This window comes from Rhinoderma darwinii, chromosome 1, assembly GCF_050947455.1.
Source record: "Rhinoderma darwinii isolate aRhiDar2 chromosome 1, aRhiDar2.hap1, whole genome shotgun sequence".
Taxonomy (NCBI): domain Eukaryota; kingdom Metazoa; phylum Chordata; class Amphibia; order Anura; family Rhinodermatidae; genus Rhinoderma; species Rhinoderma darwinii.
The window spans coordinates 46,855,858-46,868,137 of NC_134687.1; the positions used below are offsets into that span (position 1 = coordinate 46,855,858).

The following is a 12,280-nucleotide window of genomic DNA, read 5'->3' on the forward strand; positions in this document are numbered from 1 at the left end:
ACCCACACAGCGTGAGCTGTAAGACATTCGTGGAGGGCCGTATACACAGTAAATTCCTCTGAAAGTGTCTTAAAGTAATGATTAAAGACAAGAATTCTCTCGGCTGTCTCCCACACGTTTTATATTTTTAAGACCTCCTGACACTAACATGAGATCATCAATCAATGGATAAAATTCCAAAGTCTTCATACCGTGGCAATAAAAGTGCTGAGTTGATCGCACTGGGTTAATCACTTCTTACAAGCCACTGATCATTAACAATCACAGATTTTAATTATATACATTAATTGTTAATGAACTCAAATAAGCAAAGGACTTGGGGAATGAGCAACATAAGCTGTTGATAATGCAAGAAAAGGTGCCATGTCTTCAGGGGTTCTATTGTCTTAACAATAAGACTCCATGCACACTGCGGAGCCATATTCACGGAGCCGGTATACCAGCACACAGATACCATACGACTCACTAGCACAGAGCCATATAACCTCTGTTTACTGCCGTTCCATGCTCCATCGGTTGCCATATTTACATACGTACATCATCTAATTTAGCATGCCACAAACGGAGGTACAGTAAGGGCCCATAAACCTGTATGGATGCTGCATTACAGAGCTGTACAACTCGGATGTATGGAGTCATAATATGTCTGTATGCATGGGTCCTATACTATACTATGTTTGCTTTTATATGAGGATTTCCAAATCGACAGCATGCCTATTTAAAGCAATGCAAAGGGTAAAATCAGCGGCAATTCCACTACAAAATGTAACACATGCTGCTGATTTTCTGTCATGTCTGACCTGACCCTTGAAGGGATGCCAAATTGTTTTTTTGACATTCTTCTGAAGGGGTTTTCTGGGATTAGAAACAACAGTCTACTTTTTATTTCCCGGAAACAGCACCACTGGTCATGGGCTGCAATACCAGACACAACCTATAAACAAATGTAGTGCTGTTTCTGGAGGGGAAAAAAAGCAGACCAATGTTTGTAATCCTGGATAAGGCTTTTAATAGATAATATGGTTCATCCTAAGGGTATGTTAACACGCTTAACCAAAAACGTCTGAAAATACGGAGCTGTTTTCAAGGGAATACAGCTCCTGATTTTCCAAAGTTTTTTGAGCAACTCGAGATTTTCGCTGCGTTTTTTTTACGGCCGTTTTTGGAGCTGTTCTTCTATAGAGTCTATGAAAAACGGCTCCAAAAACATCCCAAGAAGTGACATGCACTTCTTTTTCGAGGCTGTTTTTTTTATGCGGACGTTTTTCAAAACGCCCGCGGAAAAAAACGGCCCGTTGGAACAGAACGCTGTTTTTCCCATTGAAATCAATGGGCAGATGTTTGGAGGCATTATGCTTCCGATTTTTTGGCCGTTTTTCGGGCGTTTATTGCCCGAAAAACAGCCGAAAATAAGCCGTGTGAAAATACCCTTACAGTGGTTATCACAGGACAGCCCCAGGGGGGGCCTTACTTACCCTCTTGATTGTCACTATATAACGGTCAGCCCAGGTGATCACAATGCCAGGGCTGAAACACAAGGTGTGCCAAGGGGTTAATCAAACTTGCCTATAATTTATTCTTGGACCCTAATTATTAGCACCATGACAATAGCATTTAATAGCAATTCACTAATAATTACCCACATCGGGCGGTTATACATTTTGAGAATCAAGGGGGAGTAACTTTTGCTGCAGTCTAGGAACCATAAGATATTATTACTATGTTAGCAAAATATTTTTGCATGTACGGTATTATAGACAAACATTATAATAGTGGATATCACATTGGGAGCACTTTATGCGAATGCTTACCTTTCTCCCAAACCTTCATCCAGGGAAGCGGCAAGGTGTTGAATCATAGACGCTAAGCAAGGTGTACTACATCTGTAATATTAACCCTACCCCTACACCGGATTCAGCAGGTAGAGCAGCAGCACCAGCCGCTCATATGCTTCAACCCCCACAGTGCTATTTGTAGACTGAGCTGAGGAGGAGTAGGGACAGGCAGTGATGTGGTAACGCTGCACTCATATACTGCTTACCACTTACTTTTCTATATAAGCATCATGTAAATCAAATCCAATACATAATGCCGTCACCCTCACTGCTCCTGGTCCTGGGTCCTTTTTTCCTCCAGAGCGCCAAAAACACCTGACTGGGTCCTGATGCCAAACAACACCCGCTGGCCAGTGTCAGGATTTAGTGAGGTGGCGTCAAGAGGAAAAAGGACCCGGGAGAGGGGATCGGTAAGAAACGCCACAATCTGGTCTGGGGTCTGAATTTTTTGGAAGTGTGGTCCGAATTTAAAGTGTATTAGAAAAAAAAAGGATAATAGTGCAGGAGTTCTAATAATTTTTTTAATCATTGTGTTGGGGAATTTTGATGTTAAACTAAAGCACAGAACGGCCGGACTGCACGCTAGACAGTAGGAGACAGAGCGTCCTGCTCTGACTGCTAGGCTACTGTCCAGTACAAGAGCCATCATTTGCGCTTTGTCTCCTGCTGACTATCATGCCGCCTGCCGGTCTGTGCTGCAATTTAACATCAATATACCCTAACACTCTAATAGTTTTTCTTTTATAATTGGAGGTACGTTTTAAGGGTCTGATCTGAGGACTGAGTTTATTTTGGGGGCTGATCTGGGTTTTGATGCCCCATCCTCAATTTTTTACTTGTGGGTGATAATGTGTGTGGTACCATTGTTTATCTTTTTTCCATCCACCTATATTTTATTCCTGGGAGCAGCCGGTCAGCTGAGCCTCAAGAAGAGAGGAGCATGCCAGTGCGTATTGCGGTACATAGAGAGAGGCTGACCGGTATGGCCGGTTTCCGTGCCGTGCACCCTCTGCCTTCACATATTAGATAAGAGGAGGATGAACCCTGGCTGCCTGCCCTGCCAGCCAAATTTACCAGAGAGGGACTTGGAATCTATTGGGCGGTACAAGGGGCGGCAGCAGCAGGCAGGTAACATTTCTTGGTGCCTCCATGCTGCTTACCATATACTTTACAGTGTTTTAGGAGAACAGTGGTATAGTCCACATACACTCCTCAACATTAAAATTGCAATACCAAGAAGGGCAAGCCGTAAGGTTATGCAAATCGAGGACGTAGCAGGTGTCGCTAAGATCTGCAAATGATAACGTTTTTAAGCACCTAGATCCAATCTGGGGCATGTGGGAGGTATAAAAGCCAGATTGAAAGCAAAGTTTTTTAGCCACATGAAACCTCAAAAATCAAGTGGTGTGGAATGATTCTGCGATGCTTCCTGTTCATCGACGTGCCAGTTATCGACACTTGTCGCAAACTGAGAGGGGCAGAATTCTTGAACGGAGAGCCCTTGGCTTATCACTCTGGCAGATACGCATCTAGGCCGACATGTCAGCACTGTTCAACTTTGCGTGTCCCGGAAGTTGGGAGAACAACAACAACAAACGGGACTGACAGCAAGAGGAGCGCGGAGGCGAACATCAGCACGGACGGATCGTCTGATTGGAAGGATGGCGCATAGTGATGCATTCTGTACTGCATGTGAAACTGGACGTCGAATCCCAAGCCTAGGGCGGAAACCAGTGTCTACACAAACCATCAGATGGCATTTGCACGACATTAGGCTACGAGCCGGACGTCCAGCTACAGGTGTTCCATTAATCACACGCCACCATTCTCAAAGGCTATCATGATGCACAGCAAGACTGCAAATGAGGCTTGGGTGGAGGTCTATCCTCTTTAGTGATGATTCACACTCTTTTCTCAGACACAATGATAGCCGGAGATTAGTCTGGAGACCACGTGGGCAATTCCACCAAGAGGCCTTCACAAGGAAACGTCACACCGGTCCTACCCCCGGGATTATGGTGTGGGGTGGTATAATGTACGGTAGCCGGACCCCTCTAGTCTTTATTTGAGGTACACTAACAGCTCGGCGTTACATTGAGTTGGTCGTGGAACCAGTGGCATGGCCATTTCTCCAAAGTTTTCCAGAAGCAATTTTCAACAGGAGAACGCCAGGCCGCATGTTGCGCGTGCTACAGTGAGCAGCATGTGTGGTCTACACGTGCTACCATGGCCTGCAGCGTCTCCAGACTTGTCTCCTATCGAGCACATCTGGGACGTCATTGGTCAGCAATTGCAAAGGGAGCTGCCAGCAGCCAGTCTAGTTGATTTGCCCAAGTGTATTCAGCGTGGCATAACATTCCTCAGACAACCATTAATAACCTCATTGATACCATGCCAAGACGTGTAAGTGCGTGTATTTCTGCGCGTGGCGCTTATACTCAATACATAAATGAAGATGTTTGAAATATTTTGTTTTTATTTTCTATCATTAACATGTCTATCCATCCTGTGATTTCTGAAATTCAAAATCTTTTCCTTCTTGGTGTTGCAATTTCAATGTCGAGGAGGGTATATAAGGCAATGTGCCCATTCAGCGGCTTTTTTTCAATGTGGAGTGGCCTGAAAACCGCTGGAAAATCTGCATATGTCACATATCATAGCTTCAAATCCAGAACAAAAGTCTGTAGCATGCCCTCAAATCTATGCAGATTTATTTTTTCTCTGCATGTGCACGGGTTTTAGTAAACCCCACTCACATAGTTTGTACTCTAATTGCGGATATTTGGTGTGGATCCTGCACTACTTGCCTGACAAGTTGCCGACTGCATTACTGTAAGGTGAGTTATATGGCCAATAGTTTTAAAGACCAGCTGGAGGAGAATGGCACCACTTATGGTTTCAACAAATGAGTTTAACGATACCCCCCACCAGGGCATGCTCTAAACTTTTCACCCTTTATATGCAACGCGTAAAATCAATGGCAAAATCCACATCAATACCCTCAAGAACTTATCCGGTCCTGATGTGACTAATTTATTATGAGGAGCACCCATTAATAAATTTGTCCTATGTTATGCTGCCCGTGTACCAGTAATGGAAATCTACTCCAGCTATAAGATTTTTGCAAATATGTATGCCAGTGTTTGGCATAAATTATAGTGAATTTGTTGGACTGTGGCGCACCCACCCTTTATGCTAAGCCCAACCCACTTTTTAAAAATTTGTAAGGGACAGCGTAAAATGGCATAAAGGCACAAATCAAGGTGAAAATATGGCGTGTGTCATAACTTGCAACTTTTTTAACGCCATAATACCGACATACAGCCATTATCAAATTCCCCACTTCGGGATTTTCAATCCTTTACAATTTTATTTTCTTAAATCTCTGCTTGCTGTCAGGGAATGGAAACATTGTGTTTAAATCCAGAGGCTAAAGACTCCTACAGACTGAATACTTCTCGCAGCTGAGAGGCAGATACAATTGTATCCAGTCCAGACAATCCTCTGTGAGCTAAACAACCTGAACTTCAGCCTGAAACATTGTTACAAACTACCAGGAAAGAAGAAAGATGTTGCTGATGTACCGTATAGAAAGACGCCCGCGTCAAAGAAGTGCATGTCACTTCTTAGGACGGTTTTGGAGCCGTTTTTCATTGACTCCATCGAAAAACAGCTCCAATAACGTCCGTAAAAAACGGCACGAAAAACGCAAGTTGCTACAAAAACGTCTGAAAATCAGGAGCGGTTTTCAGGCGAAAACAGCTCCGTAATTTCAGACGAATTTTGCTACTGCGTGTGAACATACCCTAAGGGTATGTTCACACGCAAACTCAAAATCGTCTGAAAATATGGAGCTGTTTTCAGACGTTTTTTAAGCCACTCGCGATTTTCGCGGTGCTTTTCGCTGCATTTTTTACGGCCGTTTTTGGAGCTTTTTTCAATAGAGTCAATGAAAAACAGCTCCAAAAACGTCCCAAGAAGTGACCTGCACTTCTTTTTCACGGCCGTTTTTCAGATTTTTCGACCGTCTTTTGGGCGTTTACGGCCCGAAAAAACTCTGTGTGAACATACCCTGAGGGTACTAAGGGTATGTTCACACGCTTAGCAAAATACGTCTGAAAATCCTAAGCTGTTTTCAAGCTACTCCTGATTTTGAGACGTTTTTGTAACAGCTCGCGTTCGTAACACGGTAAATCCCATTGCAAGCAATGGGCAGATGTTTGGAGGCGTAATGGTGCCGTTTTTTCAGGCGTAATTCGAGGCGTAAACAGCCCGAATTACGTCTTTAACCACTGCTTGTGAACATACCCTAAGGGTATGTGCACACACACTATTTACGTCCGTAATTGACGGACGTATTTCGGCCGCAAGTAGTGGACCGAACACAGTGCAGGGAGCCGGGCTCCTAGCATCATACTTATGTACGATGCTAGGAGTCCCTGCCTCGCTGCAGGACAACTGTCCCGTACTGTAATCATGATTACAGTACGGGACAGTTGTCCTGCAGCGAGGCAGGGACATAAGTATACATAAGTATGATGCTAGGAGCCCGGCTCCTTGCACTGTGTTCGGTCCGGGACTTGCGGCCGAAATACGTCCGTCAATTACGGACGTAATTAGTGTGTGTGCACATACCCTAACTTAAAAAACAATTATAAAACTTATTAGAAAATAATTTTAGAAAAAAAGTGGAGCAACGTGAGGTTTGCTATTCTTCTAAACCTGTGATGAAGTCTTGTGAAATCTATTAAGCTGCGTTCACACGTTGCGGCCAGTTTGCGTTTCTTAGCATTGATCTTTGCAAAATCGCTGAAAAATTCACCATTTCGAGAAAATGGTGGGGAAAAAAAATAGACTGCAACATGTGAACACAGACTTCATGGGCTTTACTTGCCTTTGCAATTTGTATTTTAAAAGCAGTGGGTATAGCTCCTGGCAGAGAAAGAGTTAATGATGGGGAGGAGCAGAGGGCAACTAATCCAGGTGTTCACTAGGAGTCAATAGGGGAGATTCTCAGTTACAACTCTGTCAATAGCAGACCACCCCTCATGCTGCCATCCAAGAGGAACGATATTAGCCTTCCCTCTCACACCCAAAGCCTATTAACAGGAGGAAAAGCACGTCAGGTCCTTGTCACAAACACAACAGGTGGACGAAATGCATCTGCTGGGGGGTAGTAAAAAGAAATGGTACATAATCACCTGGCAATGAATTGGTTAATCACACCTCCACCTTCCTCAACAGCAGAGGACTTTAAAGCAATGCTTGTCCTCAATGGGTTACATTGTGATAGTGCCCATGCTTGGGCACAGGTGTCACTCACAGCACCAGCCATCCAGAATAATTCACCTGTCCTCAAGCAAGGACATCCTGGCACAGGGACTCGCTGGAGGACTCTGTGACTTCTGGGCATGTAGAATAACATTGTATGTCAGCTACAAGTGCAATGTCATGTGGACTTACCTGTAAGACATGGACCCCAGAGGTAGGATTTAGCATGCTGCTCTTCATCAGGAGTGAAGTCTCTGTATGTCATTGATGAGATGCCCCCTGGGGGTCAGTAATGACTTGCTGGGTCTATGGCAGTGCCCAGCTGCTGGGTTTCCTCTCCTGCAGTGAGTCTATCTGCTGCATCCTCATTGAGCACTCACTGGAAGGAAGAGTCATTCTGTTTCAACCCAATGACAATCTTCAATGCCGCGCTAAGACCACCCAACTATGAATTATTCATGATCTAGTTCTCAGGGGCTCCACATCCAAAGCTCAGACAGAAAGCTCCTCGCTGCTGCTGCAAGGTGGATGTTTCCATCTCACTCTCTTATCCATGAACATTTTAAGGGATCAGTCAGGCGGAATATAAATCGCTGCCTAAAGGGGCTTTCATAGGAGGGGGACGCAGGACACAGACGTGACAAGGCTACACAACCTGTAGATCTTCTGATAGTTCATATGGTGGAAAGTTCAAAGACTTTACTGGTAAATGAGGGATTAGGGGTGGGGGACAAATAAGGCTATGTTCACATGCGGCAGATTTGCTGCGACTGGAAAACTGTTTTATACATGTGAATGAGGTTGTTTCTGCAACATATGAATGGATTTCTGCCAGTCCTTTTCAGATGAATTTCTGCAACAAATCTGCCACTTGTGAGCATACTCTAGGGGTGTATTCACACGTGCAGGTTTAGACCAGGGTTTGTATAAAGGACAGATACTTCCCTGATCAAACCGTGTATGCTTCCCATAGGCGCCCTGCACACGATGCGGATGTCTCGTCTGGCTTTCGGGCTCAATATCCGCAGCAGGTAAGTGGGCGAGATTTTCAAAATGTCACCCACCTGCTGCTGAACATTTTTCACACAAAAATCAGAGGATGCTCCTTCTGTTCTGGATGTTCACTGTGGATTTCACACTTTTTAATGTAAGGCGGGATTCAGACACTTTGTTTTGCGGCATTTTTGTGTGTTTGTCATGGCATTTTTTGCAGCATTTTTTCATGCAGTTTTAAGTACAGCCAAATGTTCCATAAAAGTCTATAGTAAAACAGTCTAAACACGCAGCAGATTTTGTGCTTGCTGCAGAAACAACCCCATTCAGATGAATGGAACTAGTTTTCAGTGGCAGAAGTTTCTGCCAAAAAATCTGCAGCATTTGCAGGGGGCCTAAGGCCAAGGTCACACGTCACGTATTTAATGCAGATTTTTGAGCCAAAGCCAGAAGTGGTTTTAAAAGGAATTGGAAATACTGTATAAAGGGAGGACGTACATTTTTTCTTCCTGGATCTACTTCTGGCTTTGACTCAAAAATCTTAATTTAAATCCGCAGCAAAACCTGCAACATATCGTGTTAACGTAACCAAGTACTATTGACTGATGCTGATAATGTGCAGCTGACTGGGTTCACACCTTTTTGTGCAGTATGTTCTTGTGCTCTGATCTAAGGCTATGTTATTGCGATTTGTTGCAGATTTTGGTACAGGTTTTTGAGCCAAAGCCAGAAGTGGTCTCAAAAGTGATAAGTAATATAAAGAAATAACTTCTACTTCTCCTGCATCTACTTCTGGGTTTGACTCCAAATTTTGCAACAAATCAAGATGTGTGAACATACTGTAGCCTTAGGCCAGGGTCCCACGTAGCATAAACGCTGCGGAATTTACGGAACGGAATTGTTTGCGGAAACTCCGCAGCGTTTACAGTAGCAGCAAAGTAGATGACATTTATAGAACCGTAGGCATATAGCTGCTGGGTCTGGGACTGCAGCAGTCGGCAAGGGGTTAAATTTAGAAAGGGTAAATACGGGTCCTTTGTCACACATTTTTAACCCGTATTCCACCCGTATATACGGACCCCTAAAAAAAGGGGGGCTGGAAATGTCACAATCATGTCCAAACCCCTTAAAAGGGTCACATGATCGCACAAACGCCATTTTACTTGTTTCTATTTATTCAAAAATTGAGATCCCCTGTCGTCGCCTAGCAACGCTCTTGTAATTACGGGAGCCCTATAGACTTCTATGGGCCTGCCCGTGCCATAATTACGGCCTGAAATAGGACATGTTCTATATTTTTTAATGGCCCGGGCACTTTCCCGTACGCAAACGGGAAGGTACCCGTAGCCAATACAAGTCTATGGGCCTGTAATTACGGGCCGTAATTATGGCCATTTTTACTGTCGTGTGCATGGGGCCTAAGGGATTCCCGCGCTTCCTCCTCTTTGGCCGAAATCTCACCGGCAAGAGGCTATGGAGGAGTCGATTCGGCAGCGTTTGATGCAGGTGGTTCCTGGCTGGCTGCAGTCTCTGCTGGATGAGACTTGCCACTCAGCTCCCGATGCTGCTGCTTCACTTCCGGTCCGGAGGTCGGCACGGCAATCCAGGCCGCCTGCACGGCTATCACCGTCGCCTCATGTGAGTCAGCGCTCCGCGTCCTTGCGACGAGGAACGCCTGTAATCTCCCCTTACCAGGCCGCATCAGATCCCCCCCTATCGGCTCTGTTGGGGACTACCTACCTCTGGACGGAGGCCGTTTTTGTGGATATCATCTCCCTTTCCCTGGCCTCGTGCTATTAACAGGGTTGGGTCACGCTTGGCCCCCGCCGGGCTGCTTCTCAGGAGGTTAGTGTCGCTGGCTGCTAGCTCAGGAGGCCTTGCTGAATTGCCCAGGGGCGCCCCCCTTCCTCCTGCTTTCCGGCCTACCCCAGTGGCTACATCCACAGCTGCAGATCCCGCTGTTAGTGCACCACTGGGTGCTGTATGGGGCGCATGGCACAATCTGTCCCCACCACGCCTTGTGGATGAGCCTTTAGGGTATGTTCACACGATTAACAAAATACGTCTGAAAGTACAGAGCTGTTTTCAAGGGAAAACAGCTCCTGATTGTCAGACGTTTTTTGAGCAACTTGCGTTTTTCGCAGCGGTTTTTTTCGCGGCGATTTCGCTGCGTTTTTTATGGACGTTTTTGGAGCTGTTTTCAATAGTCTATGAGAACACAGCTCCAAAAACGTCCCAAGAAGTGTCCTGCAATTTTTTTGACGAGCCGTCATTTTACGTTCCGTATTTTGACAGCAACCCGTAAAATGACAGCTCGTCTGCACAGAACATCATAAGACCCATTGCAAGCAATGGGCAGATGTATGCCGACGTATTGGAGCTGTCTTTTCAGGCGTAATTCGAGGCGTAAAACGCCTCCATTACGTCTGAAAAGAGGTTGTCTGCACATACCCTTACTCTCCCTGTGTGACAGTGGAGATTATTTATTCCCTCCTGAACAGGGCCAATCCTCCGTTCCTGCTGCGGCTCCATCTGCAATGTCTGCTCCTGTGCTCATACATAGGGACTTACGGCCGGCATATATTTTACCAACTGATCACTCCGGATCCCGGTCCTCCCGTTCACGGGAGGTGTCTGCTAGTTCTAGGTCACATTCTCGGCGTAGGCGATCCTTGCGTCGTTGAGGATAACGCTCTTATAGGCGAAGGAGGACTTAATCATCGAGCAGTTCATCGGAGGCCACCCCCAGAAGTTCCCGCGGTCATTCCTTGAACCGTGGCACTACCACACGTGGCCACGTATCCTCGGGGAGCGCTCGTGGATCCAGTAGGATTTCTCGCACAGTGGTACCAACTTTCTCAGCTGCACCTGTTCCGTTACCTGAGACACCTGTACCTCCACTGCTGACGTCCAACGCCGCTTCTGTTTATGGTCCGGGTGAGTCTGACTGTCTTTGGGTATGGTGTACTTCTAATTCTGCTTCCAATGCTGATTTACTGTCTGTTTTAAAATCTTTGATGATCAACCCGCGGGTGCAGAGCGGGTCTGTGGTTGCAGCAACCCTCAAAGTCTCTGGTTGAGGCTTCTACATCTACCCCTGTGCTGCCCGTCTTTAGAGATGCTTATTTTTGTGAAATAGCTCCTCTACATGCTCGTTTGTCTGACGATACCAGGGAAAAAATTTGTCAGAATGCTTATGTTGATATTTGGTCCCTGGTGTCGGTGGATTCGGTGACCATCGATAAGGAGTGTAGTTTTGAGAGCGAGGTTTATACGAAACCGAAAGTTGAGCGATCTTCCAAAGAAATATTATCAGTTATTTGTATACCTAGACACGATTTTCAGCGCATATAGGACGCATGGGGGCGCAGCTTGGTGGCGTTTATAACGAGGAGTTTAGGAGAATAGGTTGGGTTACAAAGGCGACCGACGTATGGTTGTGACTTATGATGTCGCAGCGCCCCTTTCAGTCCACCTCCCCCTCCTTCACGTCCTTTACCGGCCCCTCTCCTGGGGTTGGGGGCCCCGTTACGCATCGGTCTGGATCCTGCTGGCTTTTCAATGAAGGACATTGCAAGTTCTACGGCCCGTGCAAATTTAAGCACGAATGTTCCAACTGCGGGGATGGCCACCGGTCACTTCTAGAATCGAGGACCCCGGTACGCGTCAGCGCGATGTGGCAGTGGCTTGAACGGTACCCCAAGATGGGGGAAGCCGCCCTACTTAGAACTGGTTTAATTTTCAGTTTTTTCATACCCTTCGTTTATAGCCCCACGCCAGTATTTTCAAAATTTTTAAAATCTACCAGGGAGTTCCCCTCCATTATTAAAGAGAAAGTTATGAAAGAGGTCAGCATGGGTCGCATGGCAGGCCCCTTTTTTGCGTTGCCTTTCCCTAACATTCACGTTTCCCCGCCCGGCATAGTCCCTAAAAAGGAAGTTGGTAAATATCGGTTGATACATCGTCTGTCATACCCTAAAGGTCTCTCGGTTAACTACGGCATTAGTAAGGAGATAGCGGCGGTTTCTTATGTTTCGCTAAATCGGGCGGTGGAGTTGGTCGAGTCAGCATTACGACTTTTGCCTGTTCATGAGGATTGTTTCCATTTGTTGGGTTGTCAGTTAGAAGGCTTCTACTATTCTGACATGTGCTTGCCCATGAATTGTTCCATTTCGTGTTTT

At 45.8% G+C, this 12,280-nt stretch overlaps 1 protein-coding gene across 14 annotated transcripts in view; it reads right to left on the reverse strand.

Annotated features, from left to right (window-relative positions):
• The window catches only part of PROM1 (prominin 1), a 192,044-nt gene extending 184,566 nt beyond the window's left edge, over positions 1 to 7,478 (reverse strand). For 13 of the 14 annotated variants that reach the window (XR_012882462.1, XR_012882467.1, XR_012882465.1 and 10 more), the window contains exon 1: positions 7,299 to 7,478. The gene's annotated coding sequence lies outside the window, so the exon portion shown is untranslated. Of the gene's footprint in view, positions 1 to 1,811; positions 1,902 to 7,298 lie in introns of those variants that run through there. The other variant, XR_012882463.1, reaches the window with a different exon arrangement.
• Positions 7,479 to 12,280: the final 4,802 nt, after the last annotated feature.